Below are 25005 nucleotides of genomic sequence, written 5' to 3' on the forward strand. Positions count from 1 at the left end.
AGAGGGATATGAACTAGACCAAAGCAGAACTTTCTGATCACTTAAAGCAAACGTGCTTTATTTGTTTTTGAATGGATATGCATTATGGAGGTTCCATAGGGTTGAGGCAGGTCAGAACTTAAGTTTTGGAATAACGTGCCTGGCAGAAATTGCGGGTGGACCTAAGGCACTAAATCACTGTATAAGAAAATTAACAAGTCTTACTCATCCTGAGCCAATTATTGCCCAATCAGATGTGTAGATTCAGTATGCCTTTACTCTGTTTTCTATTCCTCATTTTGATTGGTGTAAAAATAGGTGATGTTCAGCTTTGCAGGGAAAAAAGTTATATAGCCAGTTTAGACAAACCTCGGGCACTGAGAGACATATTTACATGTGTGTGTGTACAGGAATTTCTGCAGCTGACCAAAATTTCTGCATCTAGATCTCTAAATGGGTTATTTTTAAAGAAGCTGCATCAGAACCTTCTGCACAGAGCTGATGACAGCCAGCAAATGGGGGCACATTAATGCTGCATTAGCATTGTGAAACTGCAGCACTTCACAAAAGCCTGCCAGAACGCAACCCAATCTGGACTGTTAAAATGGCTGCACATCTATTTGTAATTTGCCATCCATTCAAAAGCCAAAAAAAAAGAGGGATTAAATTATCTAATACTTCACAGAAACTTCTCCTGAAAAAGCCAAACACAATGTTGTTATGCTGTGACAGTTGAAAATATATCTGCAAACAAGAGTTTAAATTCAAAACACTTGGTTTAAAGATATTTTAATCCATTACTCTTACTTCATATTTTTAACTTTTAGAACAGTGGGTTTCTGTCTATAGGGATTTCAAAAGCCAAAACTGACAGTACATGTTTAACTATCATAACCACCCAGCAATTATGTTTAGCTTCTGCATTCTCATCTAACTAGCCTTGCAATCTAGGAACTTCTGTGCATATTGGGATTTCTGTAGAAGTTAGCATTAATGAAATAGAGTTTTAAATTTCCCTAGGCTCAATCTAGGCATTAAGAATATAAATGTAAATTAGCAGAGAAGAACTAGCAGCCTTGAATACTAACACTTTCATCACATTACTTTTAGTTAAAAATGTCCTAAGGAATGGGGGAGACAGTTTTCTGCACTTGGCACCCCCAAACTACATTAATCAGAATATTTCTGTCATTTTCTATATGCTATAACACTGTAAGACTCGGGCACCTTCCAATTACAGATTAATACTGTCTGTCTGATAAATAATAGCTGTCCAATTCTGTTCTGTCTTGAAGACTGCCTCTAAAAAGATTCTTTTCTGCTTAAAAAACAGTTATAGAACAAATGTGGCCACAATAATCTTCTTGTTTTGCTTTTTACAGGCATTGACAAATCTTGCAAATTCATTGCTTTTTCCTGACATTTGTATAGCCCCCTGCAGTATTTATTTTCATTGCAGTGTGTTTTCTATGATCATGGGTGTCCACACTCCTTGCTTTAGTTGATTCTCTATCCCCATCATCAGTGCAAGTGTGTTCTGATGGTAAGAAAGTGAAGATAAGTAGTGAGAATATTAACCTTGTATATGCGCTATTATTAGCTTCAAACTATTGGCATGGCTAGTACCAAAGTACCAATTCTAGTTATAAAAACTGAAATTTGTATATTTAAGGAACTGCTTCTTTTAAAACTTTTCACAGTGATTAAATGTTCATTATTGTTATTACTATTTTTTAATTCTTTACCCACTCAGAATGGCTGGTATCTCTCAATATATGCTGATAGCAATGACCCTAACTAGAAAATAGTAATTCACTGGAAAGATAATGGTGATATAAACTGCACTTTTTGACGCTGAAATGAAGTGCTGAAATTTATTTTTTTTTATTTTCTGTGGCTATTCAGGACTATTATCTCATTGGAAGAATGGGCTGAATCAATTGAAAGGTTCGGTTTTGTTTTAAAGTTGGCCAGAATAGTTTGTTAAAAATACAGTGATTGTGAAGGCTTTATATGCAAGTATTTTTAGTTTGTTTTCTTTTTGTGTAATGAAAAAAGTGAATGATCATAGAATCATAAAATAATTTAAATTGGAAAGGATCTCAAGAAATTTTTGGTCTAACTCCCGCTTGGAGTCTGGTCCTTTCAAGTTTGAATATCCCCAAAGATGGAGAATACATAACCTCTCTAGGCAACCTCTTCTAATATTTGATGACCCCATGGTGAAAACATTTCTCCTAGTATCTAGTTGGAATTTCTCATATTCCAATGTGTGTCTGCTGCTTCTTGTCCTGTCTCATCTTGCTGAACTCAGACCAGGAAGTCAACACCTTTCTTGTACTGGGGAGCTCAAAACCATATGTCAGATATAGCCTTAGAAGCACTGCAGAGAGGCACAGGATGACTTTCCTCTACCAGCTGGACACAGTCTGGCCTGCTGTTGGCCTTTGCTGCAGGGACACTTTGCTAACTCTCGTTCAATTTGTTCATCAGGATCCCCAGGTACTTGCTGCTTTCTCTGCCTTGCGCCTGGACTGTACAGGTGCGTGACACTATTGCATTCGCATACAGGACTTGTGTTATTCTTTATTGAACTTCATAAGGTTCCTGTGAGCCCTGGTCTGTACACGGACCACCCACCACGACTTGGTGTTATCCACAAACTTGCTGAGTGTGCACTCTTGCCCATTGTTCAGGTTGTTAATAAAGACGTTAAATGTTCTTCTGACATGAACATGCAATAAGATAAAGAATCTGACATGGATGAATGGACAAATGGTGTGCGTTCCTGCTTTTCCAAAACGAAATGCATGAATTGACAATATTTTAAAAGATAAAAAATGGGCACTTCTTCTCAATGGATCTTGAATAAATAAGTATATACAGATTTTCCTGAACACCTGCACGATAACTATGCGAAAGCTCAAAAACATCTGTGCTTTGAATTGCTGTCTTAAGTTACTAGCTCAAAAAAGTACATTAACCAGTTTCACAGCATATTATTGACCTGAAGATTTTGTGGGTTATGTTAGATTTTGATAATACAAAACTGCAACAAAAAATGAGTTCTATTGTAAAATTTCAAATTCTCTATTTGCTCCAGTGTAAGTAGTACTACAGGATGAAGATATCTAAGACAATTTTCTACAGTGACTTTCAGAATTTTCCAGAAATTTGCCCTTTTATAGATTGTGTCTTAAGTTTTGTTTGGTGGGTTTTTGGGGGGGTGTGTGGTATTTTTGTTTTTAAATCTCTAGATGATATATTTTTAGCACTGCATCCTTTTTTATATCCCTTATCAATATTCTGACAGTTTTGACCTCAGTTCTGAAGACAGTTCGGTGTCTTCTTATCAAGTGAATTTTGGGTACAGATTTTGAAGTTGCTCATGAACGGCAGCAAATCAGTACTGCATGACTCTTGATTACCTTTGTTATAGGGCAATTAGGATACTAACTTAGGTCATAAATTTTATTGCAGTTTCTTACTAAACTGAAGGTGAATAAGAAAATTAAAGGCATCACAATTTTCAGCAAGATGCCTCTTAAAAATAATTTGGTTTAAAAGTGTTTGACATCATTTAAAAGACATTTTTTGCAAGCTTGCCTCCTAGGAAGCACTTGGGAGCCTAAGTAAAATTTGAATGTTTATGTTTTAAAGCACTTTTAATGTAAGAAATCTGTGTATAATTATCTCTAATTAGTCATCTCTTCCACTGAGATTTATACTAAGCGTTTAGTTTTTCTCTTCTCTACAGTAGCTATATTCCAAGCTTCTTTTAACAACTAGGACTGTCTGACAAGCAGATCTCTGGAAGAGATTTCAAACTCGTCTGATTCTATTTTACCTGTTGCTTTAGGACATTTTTTAATGAGGCCAGAGTTACTTTCATGTCTAATTAAGCTGAAGAGATTAAGATATTTAGGTCTTGTTTTTGTATATTTTCCTAAGGGAAAAGTAAATACATGAGCAACCAGAGATCAGCAAAAATACAGGAAAGAAGAAAGGCAGTGGGAACATAGGGGAGTATTATGTAATAAAAGGGAAGAGGAAAAGGGAGAAGCAGGTTGAGTAGATTATCCTTCATAAAGTATGTTCACTTTCAGATGCCTCAAAAAATATTGCACCGCTCCGTGAGTCAGAATTTCTCTCTAACACAATAATTATGTAATTATCAGATGAGCCCGAATAGAAATATGGAAGAAGGGACTTTATGTCTTCATACAATATATTTGAAAAAAGATCCTTATTACAATTTCCTTCCTATGCAATAAATTACACTGTAGGCTAACCATGAGATTGATGAAACAATGGATCCAACATACTCTATGAAACATGCCTTTGTTTTTTATGTTCCTTATCATCTTCAGTGTCAGCTTTCAACGCAATGAGAAGCTTTATTATTATTTTATTTAGGAAAGAAATGATCCCTGCTATTTGGAAGTTTAATCAGTTCAAAAGTGCTTTACCTTAGTTCCACTCTAACGGGCAAGTTGATAGACTCAAACCTCTTTTAGCATGTATTCATATTCAGCAATAAAAATTTTCATTGAATATTTTTCAACAATGTTTTTTAATAGTCATCTTTCTTAGAAAAAGTTTTTTTAAATCTTCTAGTTTAGATGCACCTCCCTGCAGTACCAAAGGACTTCCTTCTAAGAGCAGGAAAGCATTTAAACTGATCTTTTCCCATCTCCAGTTCTTTTAAATTATCTGGGAGTATACTTATTTATATATTTCACATGTTCATTTAATGTGATTTTTTTTTAAATTATTTCTTAAGAACTGAAAAAATATGGATGCTCTTAAGGCTTTCTTCCTTTTCTTTCTTGACCTAGAATTCATTTTTATTCGGGTCTCGAAGGGAAGCTTGAAATACAACTGGTCTGTTTGGAGGGTCCTGGGGTTCAAACCAAAACAATGAAGAAAATATTTCTCTATGTCAATTGGAAATAATTTTTTTTTCAGTTTATCAAGACAAAAATTAGCTTAATTTTAAACGATTTTTTTTTATCTTAATGAATATTATTTCTTATAATTAAGGAAAATGAAGTATCTGGTACACCAGCTACCATCACTCAAGACTTACTGGGGAAGTGGAGAATCAGTACCCGGTGACAGGAGCATTAGCACCACCTTGTGTTCATGTGATAGCAAATAATTAAGTAACGCCCCTCTCCAGCCATTAAAACTGCAACACTCTCCTGTTCCCTCTATTGTGTATTAACATGGGAGCCATATTTGTAGAAAAAGGTGCGTATTTTTTTGGCACCGTAAGTTTAGAATAATCGGCTCATCCGGACAGATGGGATCAGGATGCAAGCTTGCAGTTCTGGGCAGCGTGCTAGGCAGTGGTCATAGCACACGAACAGACTAGCTATTGTCGGGTTTTTGGTAGGCATCTTGAAAAAGATAGTTTAGAGGTGAATTTTGAAAGAAGATTTTCAGTTATTTACAGGAGTTCTTTTTGAACCTGAGAGATGACACTGTAAAAACTATGAAAGTCTTTTCTTTGAAAATTTAAAAAGTGAGCAAAGGAGACAGGCATCATGCAATGATGGAGAGCCTTGAAAAAGGGAGTCAGTATCATAAGTTTCTATTATTTTTTCATAGCCTGTAAAAATGGCACAAGGCAGCCTTGCTTTCTTCATTCTTTTTCATGGTAGCAACTGCTTTGTAAACAAATCTATTTCTGGTACATTTTTCACCAAGATGACTACCAAATACATGAGTATTCATTTCTTTTTCAAAAATATCCATTTCTCTTTAGTAATTTTCTTGGTTCTGGGGGTACAATTTCTGAAAAGTGATATCCCATCAGAAACTGCAATTACTTATTTCTCTCTTAGCTCTACTACATGATGTGCAGTTTCTGCTAGAAAGTCTGGGGCAAAACCTGTTCTTGCCAGGAGCTTGTAATAATACAGGAGTGCAATTTTGTACATGGTTTTCTATATCTATGCATAGTTAGGCTAGCTTCTTGAAATTCAGCTCGTCTCAGTGAGAGGGAAATAGAAGATCAACTTCCCGTACTTTCTGGACTCTTCCTTTGGTCCAGAAATTAAAAGCTTCTGACTTCTGCTTCACACCTCACTTTCTCCTTCCTAATCTTTTACAAATCTGAATGTTCCCAGACTAAAGGGTAAGACTGTGCCTGTGTGTCACTTTGGTGGAATGCATCAATTTTCTGTTCAGTGGGAACATGACCAGAAAAAAAAAAATATAATGACATTAATATACTCATAACTTTGAAAAAATGATCTTGATTCTCCTTTACATTTCAGTTTGTGTAATGATCTGTGCCTTGTCGAAGTGAATATGCATCAGGTACGGCCAGACTTTTGTTGTTACGTTTTGATCATATTTTACACTCGCACCTCATATGCACCTACATCAGACAGATGTAAGGTATCATTTTAACAAATGACAACGTTCTAAAACCACCGTGCACAACTCTGAATGATGGATCAGTCTCATTAGTTTTATCAAGTATAAATAGCTGGATTTAAAAAATAATGTAACTGTTTGGAGTATGGTTGGGATCTCATGTTGATGTACACAATAAGAACTTCCCCAACAGTGTCCTTTTGGAGTTTGACAATGTCTCAAATGTCCTTACAACTTTTTTGCCTGTTACACGAGGGGCAGGGCAATGTTATTAGTGCTACTCAGTCCCTTCTGCCACTTCCTGGCGTACAGCTGGGATCTCAGTGCCCTTCATATTTGGGTAGTTTCCTACTAGTATTAAGGGATTTACTGTAAATAGTTCATCTCCTTTTTGAAATAGTTTTCTGTTAGTCTGTTGAAAAGACCAAAGCAAACAAGTCAACCCTTGTCTTGTATTTCAAACAATGTTAGATAGCACAGTCAGCACTGGCTGATTTCCTGCCTCTGTGTTTTGAAGCCTGTTAACTGTATGAAGGAGTAATTTCCATAAATGGCACGCAAAACAACCACTTCAGTTATTTAGGGAAGTATCTTATCCTATCTTACAGTTGTCCAGCAGTCTTGTAAACTAGGAAAATTCCCCAAAATTTTGGAGAAGTTTTTGAGGACTTCATCTGATCCAAAGAATAAGAGGCAAAAAGAGAAAGTTTCAGCATCATTCTCGGAAGCACAGGCTGACAGAACTCCGGTGACTGTGGTGATATCCTACCCCAGGTGGGTCGAAAAGATCCTACTCAGCAGTGAGACCAGCAGCTGTGCCTCAGGTCTCACCAGAGATTGTTGCAATGCAGGCAACGATCTCTATTCCCACAGGAGGCATGAGGATAATTTAAAACCATTGCTTCAGCATGACTCCGTTACCAGTTAAAGAAAAGACAACGAATCGCTCAGGAGGCTCTTCTGAACTTGAGCTAGCCAAAAGGTGTCAAGCAAGTCCTTAGCATCAGTACTGCAGTGACGAGTATTGCACCTGTGCGCTAGAGATACTACCCTTTGCCACTTACAGACAAAATCTTTAGTGCAGGGACCTGCAATGCTATACAAACCCACATGTGTTTTCACTCAAGAAAACTCCATTTGGCATCAGCATATCTAGCAATATTTTACCTATCGCTTTCTTCTAAGCCAGTTTAACATTCTTGTTTGAGAAATCTGAGGGTCAGAATCTGTTTTGCTCAATGCGCTTCTGCTATTTGGTACATTTAGGTTTTATGTGCTTAAGGGCTCTTGTTACCAATTATAAAAATCTTTGTTCTGATTCTTCGAAAAATCTGTATATGTTCCTTCTACTGGGGTATTTCCTCTAAGAGACACTCCCATTATCTAATGGGTCTTGTCTCGCATTGGAATCTGCTCATAGTTGTGTTGAGTATGCATATAATATACCTGACGTTTCACACCTTCCAATGTATCTTTCTCATGGACTAATATGTATTACCTGCACAGTACTGCAAGTAGACCTTTCTGGTTTCCCTAACCCCAACTCCCTAGGGAGCATTCCACGGGTATCTGAAATTACCATATATACCAGATACTCTGCTTGATATCTGGCAACAATTTTCCACTGCTGAGTTTATCAACTTTGGCTCATTTATCTCAGCAGTGGCTGAATAGACAAAGGTAGGATCGAATGTCCATCTCCACTAGTTACCTTTTTATGTCTTCCCTTGATGAGGCTACCATCCTTTTATGACCACTATATGTTAATGACAACAATAGGCAATTCCATAGCATTCCAAACAGAAGCATTAATAATAATGTGTGATCTTTGTCTGCTAATAGCAGGGCAATATTTACTTGATTATAATAGTATCTTACAACCTGGAATCTAGACTGGTTGGCTACCTTGGTTTATGTTTCTGTGACTAACACATCAACTTTATTCTACACCTTTTTCTTTTTTTGGTTTTGAACTATTTCCGTGTTCAACCCGTGCTATCTAATTTTTGTGTTAATGAAAAGCAAATGTTAAAGTCTATCCAGAGAGAGAAGAAACCAAAACAACTGTGTCTCCTGGGAAGGAACATTTACTCTTTACTCTAGGCTCAGAATAGTTCGTGACTGATCTATACTGCTGAAGAATTATTCCACCTACCAGAACTAAGTCACAGACATTTGAGACAAACTTTTGGGAGAGGACTGTTCTGACTTAAAGTAATTGATTTTTAGATTCAGTTCATGGTGAGGTTAGTTTAATGGCTTCAAGATTCATGAGAAATGGCTTTGGTTTGTTACTTCTGGCCTTGCTAAGAAAGTAGCGTATAGCCAGTAGTTCAAGACTCTTTCTGCTGCATAGAATGCGTTTAATCCAAAGAAGACAGAATGGACTTCCTAAAGGACTCTATATTTACCTCAGAGTTTGTACAGCTGTGCTTTCTTCAGGGAGAGGCAGATTTAGATTTCCGGAGTATTGCTGAAAGGAGATTTCATTCTGAAGAACCTAGACCAAGGTTCTTCATCTTAAACTTGCGTCTTTAGAACCGTAGACTAGAAAGAAATAAATACCTAAGGTCTATAAAGGAAGATACAAAGTCAGTACTTTACCATTCATGTAAACAGCAATTTTGATGCTATGTTTGAAAACTTTACTGCCTTTCTGGTTCCTCATCCTTCTGCTCATCTTCCCATCCTTTGTTTTTCAAAGAGGCTGGCTATGGAATTAGTAAAACCTCACAACTTTTTTCAGAATTGGGTTGCAGCCTACATAAACTGGGGAGACACATCTCTATTGCTTCATATTTATACACATACTAATATACACATTTTGGAAAAGGAGTTGTATTTTGTGCCAGTTCCTTCATCGCCTTTGCAGTGCGGTTCAGTGAGGAATTTTCTTTTTTCCTTTGCGCCCTACAAACTGATCACATTGGCAGGAAATAACTTTGAGTATCAAATCCCTGTCCTGTAAGTGTTTTTACCTGAAGAACCAAGAAAAAATTACTCAGATTTCTCATGGGCACCTGACTTTTATTTCTGATAGAGCAAGCTCAGGGCAGGGTTGTCTCCAAGAGCAGATGTTAAAAATGACACAAGAGTTACGTATTAGCAGCACTATATTAGAATCATAGATGGCCTTACCTAATTTATTCTTTTTTTATTTATGCACTGCAAGACATTATATAGACAAAACTATAATTTCTCTTAAGAGACAGTTCTTAAAATGTTTTTGTTTCTTCAAGATGTGCTTTTCCCAAATACTTAAGTAGACAGCATAAACTGTCCAAATTAAATATGTCCTGTGGCATCATACAGAGCAAAAAGAGAAACTCTACTTTAGGTGGTCTATGTAGAAACATGCAAAGAAATAACAGGAATTGTGAATTACATGTTTTTTCCAGTGCATTCCTGTTGGTGAATGCACAGGCTAAATAATGAAAATAACCACAGTGATTTTAAGGAAGGGGCAGATATATACATATGCATGTAAACTGGAACGAGGATGGAGACACAGTGATGAGCACCTTTCCCACTTCCTTGGATTCTTTAGCACAATAAGATCTTTACAAATAGCTGCAGATGCAGATTTAGCTGTTATGAAAAAGCAGGTTGTAATCACCCTCATGCCTTTGTATGTCCTCTTGAGGATACACAGCATATAAACGATGAAATTATAGAGCTCATCACCAGGAGACCGAGTTCCCCTGCACCAAGCCCCAGGACTGTTAACGGAGGTGGCCATAATAGGAGATCCTCACGTTAATAAGGAGTGCGGTACAAGCACCACCCGTAAATCAACAGCTGTCTCACAAGCCTTGATTCCACTATCAGTCTTACTTCCTCGGCAAGGTAAATTACTTAGAGAGAGGTGCTCTGCCTTATTTCCAAACGGTAAACGGGTTTCCCTCTCCCCCGCAGGCGGAGAAGGCGCCGAGGGCCCGTCCCCGCGGGGCCGGGGCAGCTCCTCTCCCTCAGACGGGGGCAGCCGCCTACACCTCCCCGGCTACTTCTCTGCCTCTGCCCAGAGCTCCTCGGCTGACGGCTGGGTCTCCGCCGCCCTCCCTCTGCTCCCGCCGAGGGGCCGCCCTGCCCGCCTCGCCCCGGCTCCACGACCCCCTCAGCTTCTCCCCTCACAGCCCACGGCGGTGGCCGGCGCGAAGCGACTTGAGGCGCGGCGGCCGGTAACGCGCCTGCGCAGATCTCCCGGGCATGCTCATTAACAGCCACGGAGCCGAAAAGGGGGAAAAAAAAAAAAAAAAAAAAAAAAGAAAAAAAACCCACCCTGAGAGCGAGCGGCGCCGCTGACAGTACACCCGCCGGAGAGGAGCGGCACCGGCAGCAGCGGCGGGGCTACGCCGAGCCCGGCGCCGCTTGCCTTCGCGCCCGGGCTTCTCACAGCCTGACGCGCCGCTGCCGTGAGCTGCGGGTCCGGTGGCAGGAGCCGGAGCCGGCGCCGTCCCCTCAGCGGGGCGGAGGGCCCGGGGCGGGCAGCGGGGGAGTCGCTAGGCGCCGGCAGCGGCGATGTGGATTTATATCGGCCCGCGCCGCAGCCGCCGGGGAGCGGGGCGCGGGCACCGCACCTAGAGGCGATGGGAGAAGCCGTCGGCGGGGCTGAGGCAGGGCGCTGCTGAAAGTTCAGCCCGTGGCCGCACTCGGTAAGTTTGCCGGGGAGGCGGGAGCGGCGCCGCGGGCGCCCGAACTTCGCCTCTCGCGGGGGGCGGCGGCCGCGCCGGGGCGGCGAAGGTGGGGTGCCCGGCCCCGCTGGGGGTCCCCTGCCCCGCCGGAGCGGGAACCACCGGGCGCTCTCAGAGGCTTTTTTTTTTTTTTTGTGGACGCCCCTGGGTGTGGACGTGCGGCTGCATGTGCGCTGTGAGGTGGGGGGAGCCCTGCGGGCGGAGGGTGCCGGCAGGCGCGTGTCTGCGCGGCGGAGCGCGGGCAGCGCGCGGGCTGGCTGTGCCGCTGCGGGAGCCGCTGCCGTCGCCCAGCAGCGATGCCGTGTAGGTAACCGCACACAGGGCTGAGGCGTCCGCTCGCCTCACGCCTATAGGGGGTCTCCTTCGCCCGCGGTTGCGACGAGCGGACGGGGTGGCTCGGGGCGGCGCGGGGTTCTGCCCGCCCGGCCGGGGATGCTCTTGCCTCGGGCGGCAGCTGCTTCCCGTACACGCCGCTGAGGCGAAACGGGGCGGCGGCTGGTGTCCGCGGCTCTCCGCGGGGTGCGGCGGAGGGGAAAGGCGGGGCGCGTTGCCGGGGGCCGCCCCCGCGGGGCGCTGGGATGCGGCTCCGCGCTTGGCGTTGCGGAAGAGCCGGGGCCGCTCAGGTGAAAAGCCGCATCCGCGGTGCGCGCAGGGGTGAGGGGGCTCGGCCGGGGCAGCGGCTCCGCGCTCGCTCCCCGCTGGCGGATGGGGGCTGCCTTGTTTCTGACCGATTCTCAGGCATAATCTGTTAAACCCATATTTAGGATGTTTCCCTCCTGCTGTCTGTAGGATCTGGTAATCTCTAGTTTTAGGCAAGGCACATATTTAGTCGTTATACTGTTCTGCTTCTGCTGCTTTCAACTGTTTTTTTTTTTTTCCCCTAAATACCTTACAGCTGTAGCTCGTGACTGGCGCTTTAGGCTTGGTTGATGAATGCTGAGCCTGCCTATTGATATGATTGTGGTACGAAGAGAGGTCACTGCTTGTTGAGTATTAACTGTGTGATCTTACTGTGTTACATGTCAACACGTTTCCCTTAGTAGATGTGGGGTTTACATGTTCTAATTTTCAAATGAAAAGCAAGAACTTCTCCCACCCACCTTCTTTGGTTTAAATACGTGCTCCCTTTTCAGACTGTGTAATAACTATCTTAGTGATTGTCTTTCATTGATTGTGTTCATAATATCCAATGGTCGTAGATACCAATCTTGATTGTGCTGATGCTTCCGTGATAATTAACGAGTCAGATACACTGTACTATGGAAATAAATACCAGCTGTCCATGTGGTGGGGCAAGCATCACAAACATCTACTGTATCTCTAAATGTTTTTGCAGTAACAAAAACCCACGGCTCCTGGTGCTTGTGTTTTGGCTGTTAATTGTGAAGCGTAACATAGAGCAATTTGATATTTGAAGTATGGAATTCCTGGTGTTGTAGAGAACAATTTGTGAATCACAAATAGCAAGATACATTGTAGCAGGGAAAGAGCTATCCATCAGAAGGTGAGACCCAGCCCAATAGTTTTCCTTCTTTCCTGTCCATAGTTTCTTTCCAAAGCTTATTTTATGCATGACTTGTAATGCTGTGGGCTAATTTCACAATACTTCTCCTCAGATGAGATACAGGTTGTTAATAAACTAATTGCTGTTTTCCCTATAGATAACATATATCAATAATATAAAATCATCAGAAGTTGTTAATGTATTTTTAATGCAAGTGTGTGTTTTGAGGGTTTTGGCTTGTTTCAAGAACTCAAATCTTTTAATAGCTTGGGGATTTAGGAACCTTTGTGGGTGTTGCCTTTTTTTCTTTTGTTTTCTTTTGAGGAATGATTAGAAATTTTCTGAATAACACATTCACAATAGGTTTTGTTGTATGAATGTCTAATTCTCAAAAATAAACAAGAAAACCACATTTCAAATACTTAAGTAAAAATATTTTCTTTTAAAGAGAAAAGTGCCTTCCATTTGCCAAATTTTAAATATTTAAATGACACGCATAAATCAAAAAATAGAAAATTCTTATTAAAAGCAACTCTTAAGAATGTGGGAATGCAAATTATTACTCTTAACATATCAAGTAGTCAGATGTGGAAGCAAATGAACATATTGTATTGATGGCTTACGTATAAAAAAAGCCATTGAAATGTATTCAGAGTTCTAGAAAAGTGGTGTTGTGTGAAAAAAGATGTAGCAAAGGAGATCTATTATTACTCATTTCATGTGGCATCACAGTTTATAATGATAGGTTTTAAAATTGAAGAAATTACATGGTTGCTTACACACGTGTATGTAGTCGTGTGTATGGAGATACGCAACATTTTTGCTCTGCAGTAATGGCTTAGGAAAAGGTAAGTATACACTTTCTTCTTTTCATTGGGGTAGGAAATTCTGAGAATTGGTATTGATATTAATTGGAGCAGGCAGGACACTATCTCAATGTGATTCATGAGGTCTAAATGGTATGAATTTAATTTTTAAGTGATCTTAATCTGAAAAATGTAAGAAGAATAATGCTGCTTAATTTATCATTATCACAGGGCTTTGATAGTGGAAAAACAGTCCTCTCCATTTGGTCAGGAATATTTTTTTGTTCCCATTTTACAGATTGGGAGAACAGTGTGCCTCTTCTTTGCTTCAATCGCAATGACTGGCAGTATCTCACAATTACTGTAGCGGGACTACAGTTTAAAATGTCTTAGAGACCAAACATTAAATTGGTGGTGGCGCTATGTCTGAAATTCAGGAGTTTTTGTTTTCTTGTCTGCTACGTGCTCATTTAGATTTGTCTGTTGATTACATTTCACAGTTTCGGCACAACTGAGTTAATGTTCAACACTGTATAACTGTAAAAAGCATCAAGTCAAAGAGAGTTCAGTTGCACCGGCTATGTCTTGCTAATAGGTAACGTTCTACTGAGGTGTTACTTTGTCAGTTGTCAGTCCTCTGACAATATATTTAGGGCCAAATAAAACTGAAAATACACAGTGGTCTTGGTGGTGGTCTCTCTCTTTGTGGAGTCTCAGAGGTCTTAAGAACAGGATAGGTTATGACTGTCTTTTATGACTTATAGAAACATATATGTTAAAATCATGAATATAAGTAGGGTTTTCTAATGAGAACCTGTCTTTTTCTAAAAGTTCTTTCAGTAAAATATTGAGGATACCCAGAAACTTACTAAATATCCAGTGGACTAATCTATACTGAGAAAACAAGTCAGTTTCTTTCCTGCTGTATTTATTGTTTTAACAGAATATTTATGTTCTGAGAGCAGTTTAAAAGATACTTAAGCTATTTCTTTGTTTTGTTTTTTTTTAATATAATTTCTCTATTACAAATTTGAACTTCAGTATATTGAATCTATTATTGAAAATAAGTATTCCTTCTTTGTTTTCACTCTGTTGCAGAAAACTGTTTTATTTGAATTTCTCTATTTAAAAGAACAAAAATCGTATATTTTGATATTATTCTCCTTGGCTGAAGCTACTATGTGAGGCTATTGTATTTTTTTCTACTTTCTAGTACAGAATTCTTATTTCTGAGTTTTAGAAAACAAATAGCGTAAGATTGGAGGAAAAAAGATTGCTTCTAGTTAAATGTGTTGTCTATAAGTATATTGAAATTAAAACGACTGTATTGAATTGGGCTTAGCACTGGCTTGTTGCTTGGGAAGCCTTCACTCAGCAGTGCTTATTTTCTATAGCCTTAATGGGCAATTACTGCACTCTTCCAGTTCAGAGCCTCTTTTAAGTAGACAGTACTGCTCGGTCCAAATTATAGATGTATTTGTCAGGTTTCCCTGTAGGCTGTTGGCATTTTTGGTGTTTTGGTTTGTTTGTTTTCCTGAATGCAGACAGATGTTTGCTAAGGGTTATGAAGAGTCCATAAACTCTTTTTTTTTTTCTCTTTTTTTTTTTTCCTTTTTAGGCAAGGTACTTGGGGTTTTATGTATGAAGTTCTGCTTTTATACAGTGTCTGTGTCTTACCTGTACATCTCTTTTTATCTATAGAGACTTTAATCTTAAATAACTTAAAACATTTTGACATATTTTGAAGAATTCATATTTCCATTATTGAAATGTCGGGGTTTAGATCTGAAAAGGGGTGTAAGGAAATTGTCCTTTCTGTAACTCTGTTTTAGGACTGCAGGTAGATTTGGAATGCTATTTTGGATGACATTTTTGTGTAGTTGTTCGTGCATCATTTTCTACTCTAAGGGATAATTGGTTTATGCATAATTTTGTTCATATGAATGATCATAGACTGCTACGTGATGTTGGAGTTGTAGAGGAGTGAGCTTTGTATCAAAGCAACTTTTAAAGAAACATCCACTAAAAGAGACATCTCTTGGGGCTTAAGTTGTCATTAATGAAATACTGGTGGCAGTGTGTGTGTGTAGTATATTTGCCTGATCTACCAAAGAGTTTTGTCTTTGGTCATATTAACTACAGAAACTTAGCGAGAACGGAGTAGTTTAGGGGTAAAGATTCTTAGATGGCATATACGAATGTGACTTCCTCAGCTTTGCTTTGAGTAGGGTATCAATAACTTGACCATTCCTTTTAAGGGTACTTCAGTTAAATAATACCATTACTTTAGTTTTTCTTCTGATAAATCAAGGTGTTAATTATTGTAAACTGAAGTTTTTGGTTATCTAATAAAAGAACTTCAAGAAATGGAACTCACAAGTTCCACTCATTTCCCTGGTAATGGCTGGTGGACTGTTGTGCTGGATAGAGAATACAAATCTGGGACATCGTTACCTGTCTTCAGTTGTGTTTCCTCTTACCAGTGCTCTGATCCTATGGAAACTGGTTCCAAAAGCAGGTAGCAGCCAACAGCAGAATGGGGAGTATGGTGGGGCTTTCACATACTGGTTGGAGGAGTGAGACCTTCTTATTCCATTTTTGTGTTGTAAGAAAGATTCATGGAGGTTGTGTTGCTTATCTGAAACAACACAGATATCTTTTTTTAAAAGCAAGTAAGTAAACTACGTTTATTATAACATGTTTTTGTTCTAGAAGATGCTTTCTTTTTCAACTACTTTGATGTGCGGTATGATTTTTCTGATTTAGCTGTGTGGCCCATTTTATTTCTGAGTTAATTTCTTACACAAGACACTAGCCAACTACTGGACTGGCGACATATCACTGGGAAATAAATTAATGCAGAAGAAGTATTGCTTCCTGATGGTCTGGATAAAAGCCTTCCTACTTATTCCTATAAGCTATCCTCAGCAGGAATATCTATTATTCTTCATGTAAAAATTTTCTCTTTCAAATTCTGTCTTCCACGTGTGTACCACTAACCACAGAGCCTTTCCCACTTTTGAAAGCCATACTGCTTTCCTATAGACAGGTACTTCTGGTGGCCCTTTATCACAAAATTATTTCTTGCTCTGAACTACTGCTGTGGTTTTTTGACTTCATTCTCTGCCCTATTCACCAGCTTTTCCTGTTCCTCTTACTCCCATTTTTGCACAGTTATTAGCCCTTCCTGCTCAGAACATTTGAGAACCATGCTTACAGGTCTTATTCTTTCATAACCACCTGATGTGCTTTATAAACCATAACAACCAAACCCCTCACCTTCTATACATCCAGGTTATAGACGTAGCTATGAGCTGACTTCAATTTCTTTTCATTGTCCTTAGTTTCTTCCCCAGCTCTTTTCTCAGAGCTCCTAATTCATCCAAAATTTTGTCTGCTTTTCTGCAGAGCTCTGTATCATCATGTTGTTGAGCCCTTCTATTTCGTGAAGTCCAGCGAATTGAAATCCATGCAGTTCTGCTTTCAGCTGCTTTTTCACAACTTTGGTCTTACCCATCACCAGCCTCCCCTTATACTCTCTCCCAGAGGTAAGCCTTTCTCCAACATCTCTTTCCTCTCTTATTGCATTTTTTACTGGGGAAGTGTCACGTTCTGGGTTCTCTAACATTAGGTTAGCTTGAATTGAGAACTCTATGGTTTTGCGAACTTCAGTCTTTATTTCCCTTTCCCTCTTGTTTTCATTAGTACTTCAGCTGCTACAAGAAAATTCTTTCCCACCTCTGTAAAATACAAATCATTCTCTTTGATGTAGAGCCCACGCTATGCCCTCAACTAGTAACATAACATTTAAATGCATGTCTTAATATATTTTGTTGTTTATGTTTGTATTATTAACCGTTTTTAAGTGACAAAGATCTGTTTGTAGGCGTAGTGACTGGTATTGTTTCTTCTTCTTTCTTCTTCTCCTTGTAATACAGGTAGGTAGGTAGTTACGAAAGAAAAACTTTATAGTCAGAGTTTGCACCTTGATCTTTCTTAGCCTAGGACAAGATGAATTTTTACAGCATGCAGGCTAGCTACTTTTATCAGCAAAGATGTCCTGGTTTTTTTTGTACCAAACAGAATTTTGGTCATTGAAGGTTTTAGGTTAATACATGGGAACTGTCTTAGGTACAGCATGTCTGCAAAACTTATTGTGTGTATTGTTGTAAAAGATGCCTCTTGCATTTGTCCAAATGATTGGTGTCTGCAAATGGTGGTGTTCCTTATCTGCGCAATGCATTTTCATGCATGTTTGCTAGAACGTGAGAGCTAACTTCTATTACAATGTCATTACAGTGTTATAATACTTGGAGGTTTATAAACCCATTAGCTGTATGGTGGATTTCCATAAATTCCATATATTTCAATAAATCAGAGTGACCATGGAGTAAATGTCTTTAAAGAATAGAAGAGTAAATCTTAGTAATAAGCAACTTTTTTGTTTGACATACTGGAGGGAAGAGTTAACAGAAACGTACTCAAGTATAATTTAATCGTGCAGCCTTTTAGTGTTTCATTAGCACACTTTGTTTACAGTTACGTTGCCTTTAGAAATGTTAAGTTAAATTGTCTGCTTAGATTAAGAGACTTGTAAGTCTATAGGCCATAATAATTTACTTATGGTCAGCAGCTTTAGCGATCACCATAAAATATACCAATTGTTTTAATTTCAACAGACTAAGTTGTCAGTTGATAAGTAGTCAATAATAAGAAGAAACGGCATTTTAATGTTGTTCATATTTGGTTAATAATATTTTTGTACTTGGCTATGAGTTACAAAATTGTATTTTGTCATTACAAAGCTGTATGGAACTACTTTGAGCAATTCATATTAAGCTTTCAAGAATAGCAGCTACAGACCATGAGAAATTGTTTTATATGTTGATGTTACCATTCCCAAATGCAAACCTGTAATGTACATGAGAGACTACCATAAATTACTGTATTGCTATTTTGAGACTTCATTTAGATAATACACCAACATGGTCAGTGCTGTTAGCAATTGAGTTATGTTGGGTGTTTTGCTTGGCAATTTTTTTTTTTTTTTTTTTTTCTGGTAAACATGGAAGCTTCAGGCTTTTTTTGGTTTTATGGTGGTTTTTGTTTTGTTTTTAAATAAAAATAAGTGATAGAAATCAAGTAAAGCTTATCTTATGCACTTAACTCCAGGTCAGAGAAATATAACTGTTCAGTCCATATGGTGAAACTAGGGAAAGATGCCTCATTTTCTCTCTTTTTTTTTTTCTGTTTTGTTTTGTGTGCTTTGTTACTGATGCCTTCTCTATAGAATGCGAATATGGTCCATCTTTAAAGACCTTATGGAGAGAGACAGGTGGATTGGGTATCCTGTGTCTAATGCCATCTCTTTGTCTTAGAATTGGGATCAGAAATGAAACCAGGAATGACTTAAAATTTATTTCATGAGCAAATTAAGAAGAAATTGTGACTAAGAAATACTACATTGAGTGATGTAAAATGAAAAATTATAAAGTATTTTTTTAGATTTCTCTTAGCCCATTTCTAAAGAAGAAACATTATTTTGACATGAAAAAAGAATGAAACAAATTGCCAAGTTCTGTCAAAATTTACAGATTTTTCTTTTTATCAGTGCCAAACAGCATTATTTAGTGATGAAAGCATTCAGCTAAAAGATTGCCCAGCTCAGACTCCCCTCTCTATTTTGCGATAGCACACAATGCAGCTTTGAAATGAAGATAAGTGTTTTATTCTTAGTACAAAATGTATTTACTGCCTTTATATGTATGTACACAAGCTGTTGCCACATCTAGTGCGTGGTAACCCGTTTGTGGTAATCTAATGGAACTGTAGCAAGCTATAGTTTGTAAATCAGCATCACAACAGTTATCTTCAAGTAAACGTTTCTAAGCTGCCCAGGACCTAACTAACTGAAGCCAATCACAGAAGACTTAGGAGTTGGATATACTATAATCCTAAAAATATTTTAAAATGACTTATTACTGTGAAATTGTTGATCATTACAGTAAAGAATAAAGAAAAAGCCAGTGCTTCTGTATTCTGTACCATATTTTTTTGCTGTACGACTGAATCGTTGAGAGTGAGTTTTGGGTTTTTTTTTAAGTCTACTTTTTTGTTTTGAAATACTGCCCTTGAAATAATGAACAACTGAAACTAGTTTGTTTTCGCGAGACCAAACAGACTTTAATATAATTTTGCTTTCTCTCTAAAGGCCTGGTCCTGATCCCACTGATTTGAGTTACAGGATTTTCTGCCTCTGAAATTTGTGAAAATAAGATAAAGTCAGGCTGTAGTTCAGCAAAGATTGGTGCAAGCAATTTTATATATAGTGGTCGCTGTTCTGTTTAGCTTTTTTACTGTTTTGAAGTGGTAAATGTATGAAGCACTGTAATACTTTTGCACCTTTTCTGCAGGTTACGAAAGGGAGATGCAGCGTTTGCTTTCCTACCTTTGCTTTGCTCACCTTTAAAGTTCAATTATAATCCCAATGTACAAACTTTAAATTTTCCAAGATTTTTGTGTTCTCTCCTAAGGAGGTCCCCTTTCAATACAACTTGCATGTGCAAAACCCATGCAGAAGTTATCAGTTAATATTGTGATGTAAAAATAGTGAGAGGAATTTAATCCATTATTGTTGATTTCAGTGTTTGACTTACAGTCCTGTCTAGTCAATAAATTAAAAAAAAAAAGTTTGACAAATCAGAACGTTTACTGTGCTTGGGGAAATCAAGTTGAAGCTAAGACTTGTGAGGGCTTTGGTTCAGAATTGTTTTTTATTTTTATTATGTAAGGTTATGTGGAATTCTAGGTGGACATATATTAAAGTAATGCTATTGTTTTCTTACAGAGGTTGATTTAGTCTTATGGTATATTGATATGGAAAAGTTACAGGAGGTTATCCAGTCTGTCATCCATTACCAGCCCTACCTCTTTGTGAATATGATGCTACTTTGTAACTGATGTGACTAAATGGAGATTCCTCTAGAGAACAAAAAGCTCTGATTCTAGCTTCAGTCTCAGTAGTATGCACATCTATGAATCTGTGGTGACAGGCTGATCAACCAGCTGCCAGCGTATCAACCTTTCTGGTAATTCTACCAGACCAGTGCTACGTTGTTGAGTGCTTTTACATCTTCACAGTTTTTCGGTGATGCTTACCAAGAGCTCTGCCTTCATTTCGCTAGGTAGACACATATTCTGAAAGGTTGAGCATCTTGCTGAAGCATTGATAAGTGGGATATTCAAAGTTTATTAAAATCGGTTAAAGGTATACCACGCCCTCCCTCTCCAACTTATGAACTTACTTTTTATCATTTCTTGGCCAAGGGTACAGCCTAGTAATATTTGCCTGAGCTTTTACATATGCATGGAATTAGTACAGTTGTAGCGTGTTTTAGTAACGATGATGGAGTTGTCAGTGGTGTCTGCCTTCTTCAAAATGAATACCCAACATGTTGCATCTTACTATTGTTCTGCTTTCCGTGAGTCAAACAATTAGCTCAGAAGGAGACATAAATGTGCAAAGTGTAAGTTGGTCTCCATGAATGAAATAAGATGGAAATTTTGTTAAATGGTACTTCCACTTGAAGGCAAGTAAGATTTTGACGCTGCTTAAGTAAAAAAGAGATGCTGGTTATATTCATATCTTAGCACTTTGGATGAGTTTGTTCTTGAGAATCTTCTATTGCATTTCATGGTGATGCAAGTATGCTTAATATAACAGATGTCAGTCCTCATTCATCTTTGCCTATGGTTGAAACTACATAAATATTAATTCCTAAAAAAAAAAAAAAAAAATCTTTACTGGTAGGCTTAAAAATCAGTTCACGTGGATGAAACTAATGTCTGCCGTTGCCATCTAACTTTAGAAAAGCTGTATCTTTTTTATTTGTTGATGTTTAAGTGGTTTCTCTTTGTTTAAAGGTATTTGCTTGAAAGCTCTCATCCATCTTAAAATTTAGTATAATATAACGTGGAAATCTTTGTATATAAATTATAGTTGTAGTTAGCATTATGTAACCCAGTAATGTCACTAGTGTTTATACTTGACAGGAGGTGTAATTTAGATGCTTCTCTGCTTTTTGAATAGTTTGTAGGTGTTACCTGTTCAGTTAATTCACTATATTAAATGCCATTGATTTTACCTTAATGTACCTTTAATAAATTTAAAAACCTGTTTGAGCAACAAAAAAGCACCAGAAATGTAACTTTAGTGGAAATTGAAATATTAATATCAGTGATACAGAGTTAATTGAATGTCAGGAAAAAATACCATCCAGAGGATGAAAATGCTAACTCCTTTGTTTGTAACTTCTACATTGAGAGTAATTTCAAGGTGTTTTAAAAGCTGAAATGAGCCTTAAAATATCGGTGAAAATGCATCCAAAAAATGCAGTTTGTAACTTAATTGTTGGTGTTACATTTGAACAAAAAATCTAAGACACTTTCTTGAATAATAATGAAACGAGGCATAAAAATTAATCTCCATAAAAAGTCCCCAAGGACTTTTCCTCGGAAAAAAAGACAGATGACTTTGTGAAGAGCATTCTGGTGTGCAAGGAGATGAGACATTTCTCATCTTCCTGTTGCTGAATAGTCTTTATTTACTTACATGGAGTAAGTTTTGGTACTCTTTTCCTTATTTTCTTGAGCCAAGGATGTTTGAATATGACTGCCCTTTTCCACAGAATAGGCACATTAGTTGAGTGCTGTTGTGTCCAGTCTAGCTGGATTCTGGTTGTGTATCACAGAACCATAGAATGGTTTGGGTTGGAAGGGACCTTACAGATCATCTATTTCCAATCCCCCTGTCCTGGCAGGGACACCTCCCACTAGACCAGGCTGCTCAAAGCCCCATCCAGCCTGGCCTTGAACACCTCCAGGGATAGGGCATCCACAGCTTCTCTGGGCAACCTGTGCCAGTGCCTCACCACCCTCACAGTAAAGAATTTTTTCCTAATATCTAATAGAAATCTACGCTCTTTCAGTTTAAAACCGTTACGCCTCATTCTATCGCTCCACTCCCTGATAAAGAGTCCCTCCCCATCCTTCCTGTAGGCCGCCTTTAAGTACTGGAAGGCTGCTATAAGGTCTCCCCAGAGACCTTTATTAGAGCTTAAAAATTTTGAACCATTTCTGCATAGTTAATGTGTCATTAATATGTTAAAGTGAAAAAGTGATAGTGTTATGGGGTATAAACAATTCTAGTATGATGTGGTGATGGACTTCACACCAGAACATGAGAAGTGGCAGTAAATCAAAACCATGACTCTTCGTATTTTAGTAATGTTTTTACCTTATTGATTGGAAATGCAGCGTAAATAAGAGTCACACATTTTAGGTTAGCAGATCTTTTTCTTTGCTCATCATCTTGCTGATCAATGGCCCGATTTAGAAATAATAAAATATGTCTCTGACATCTGTTTGAAATAGATTGCTTAAATAGTGTGCGTTCAGCTTTTTTGTTTTGCTTTGCCTTTTTAACAGTGGGGATTACTGCACACCTAAGGGATAAGCGTAGAGCTGTAGATTAAATCACAAATGCAATGTAAATGCATCAAAATATTCTGCAAGCATAAGCACCATATCAGTTAAAAATATTGCATTAAAATAATATTAAGGATCTGGCTTGTACTCCTAAATAAAGCTATTGGGAGCCCAATCTTTTGTATGAAAGGGCATGGTTATGGTACCAGGGTATCCTTAGTAGTTGTCTGATTTCTCCAAATAAAACTGAATATTAAATTATCTATATTTTTAAAATTATTTTTTTTTTAAATTGTATGCTATGTCTGCACTTTTCTACATGTGAAAATGAAGACGATACCTTTCTGGAGGAGATTAAAACCAAGACTGAATGTTTAGGATGCGTTATCTAACTCTAAAAATTAACCAAAACTGGATACGTCCTCAAAAGGAAAAACCTCAACTAAGTAGCACTCCTCTTTTGCATGTTATAATACAGTATGAAAAATCTACTGTGCCCCCTTCTCCTAAGAGTTTGTAAGCTAATTTTAAAAGAAAAAAGGGGGGGGGGGAAATAACATGTGGGATTGAAGGAGTGAAAATCATGGAACAGAGTCAAAGGGAAAATGCCCTTAGAAGAGTGATACTGTTTGGTCTCTGTCTGCAGAGGCCACTACCTATTTAATTTAATGTGATAGTTAAGATACCAGAGAAAAGCTGAGGGTTCAAGACTTCAGGTTCTGCATGATTTAGGGAAGACCTGGGGAGAAAGGTAAGGTGAGAAATAAATTGGATGGGAAGGAAACCGGCTGCATTTGTTGGCCAGTGCAAAGCTGAATACACTCAAGATGATGTGAAAATGGTGCAGAAGGAAGGGAAAAGGAGAATGTAGCTGTGTGACTGGAGCCGTAGAAAAGGTGGGGAGGGGTTTGCTGCGGTGTTCCAGAAAGGCTGCAGCAGACAGAGAGATGCTGCCTGTTTCCTGATGTCACTTGATAGAAAAGTGCTTTTGGCAGATCTGAGCAATTCCAAATTTGCCTTGACTGATGTAATCAAACACTGAGCTTCTTGTTTAAATATTTGTAGTGACATGTACATGCTCTTCCAGTACCTCTGAGCTTGCATTAGATTACAGCATGGTCCTCTATAATTAACTTTTTGTATATTTTCTGTTTATGTGAAACCTCATGGGAAGATTCATGGCAACAGGGTCAGCAAAAACCTAAACTTGACAGCTTTTCTAGAGCTAGCATTGAATTGTGATATCTGTTGATTAAATCAACCATTAATTGCTCCAGCTTGAAGTTCTGCTTGTCTTTGTTCTTTTCCTTAGATGGTTTCACTTTGTCTTGGGTTTTCCACTTGTGTTTAGGTGTTGCTAATTCTTGTAGTTTTCAAAAAACTTTTTTGTTCTGAGAAATGCTAGGAAACTTGAGGACAAAAGGTAAAGTGGAGGGTTTTGTTTTTTTCTTCTTTTGTTCACTGGAACATTATTAGTGTATGGGTACTTGTGTATAAGTATTTTGTAAAAAAAAAAAAGCTCTTAATAACCTCAGGTCTGGGAGGTAGGTAAGGTAGGTAGGAAAGTATTTTCAGTTTTCCACCAGAAAGGAAAGCAATCTCCTTGGGCTGAAAAGAAAGGGCACTGATGGCTCACCTGTGTGCTCTGTGGTTCAGGTTGTCTTCTGTAGAATAAGGCTTGAGATTTCGTGAGTCTCTTTGTTGTGTCCTGACAGAGTGAAAACTATAAAGGTATGTTGGACACCTTATCCATCCTAACCATGACCGCTGAGATTGCTGTGATTTCTAGGGGGAAATGATGTTTTAGTGTGTGCAGGGTTTTTGTTGGTTTTAAATGAACTATGACCTGCTCCGCAGGTCTTCATGTGAAGAACATGAGGGAGCTGACGGAGGACAGCAAATCTGTTACCAGCTTTCTTCAATATTATTTGGAACATGAGTTTATGACTAAATGATGGTAGTCCTCAGGAAAAAAACACACATATTATTGGGAATGTTATGAGTGACGAAGTCTGAAATAAATTAGAAGTGGAAATGAGGGATTTGTCAAATAGAGCCACACTCCAGTAAATCTGTTCATCTAGTATAAACTGATACCCAGAAACAACTTAAATACTCGTTTCCTACACTGGGGATGAGTGAGATCAATTCA

The 25005-nt window shown here is 38.6% G+C and overlaps 1 protein-coding gene across 7 annotated transcripts in view; it reads left to right on the plus strand.

Annotated features, from left to right (window-relative positions):
• TENM1 (teneurin transmembrane protein 1) overlaps positions 1–25005 on the plus strand; it is a 942055-nt gene that overhangs the window by 590916 nt on the left and 326134 nt on the right. Inside the window, exon 1 of one of the 7 annotated variants that reach the window (XM_054214861.1) lies at positions 10890–11018. The exons of the other annotated variants lie outside the window; for them this stretch is intronic. The gene's annotated coding sequence lies outside the window, so the exon portion shown is untranslated. Of the gene's footprint in view, positions 1–10889; positions 11019–25005 lie in introns of those variants that run through there. 7 annotated transcript variants of the gene reach the window in all.

This window comes from Rissa tridactyla, chromosome 9 (genome assembly GCF_028500815.1).
Source record: "Rissa tridactyla isolate bRisTri1 chromosome 9, bRisTri1.patW.cur.20221130, whole genome shotgun sequence".
NCBI classification, from domain to species: domain Eukaryota; kingdom Metazoa; phylum Chordata; class Aves; order Charadriiformes; family Laridae; genus Rissa; species Rissa tridactyla.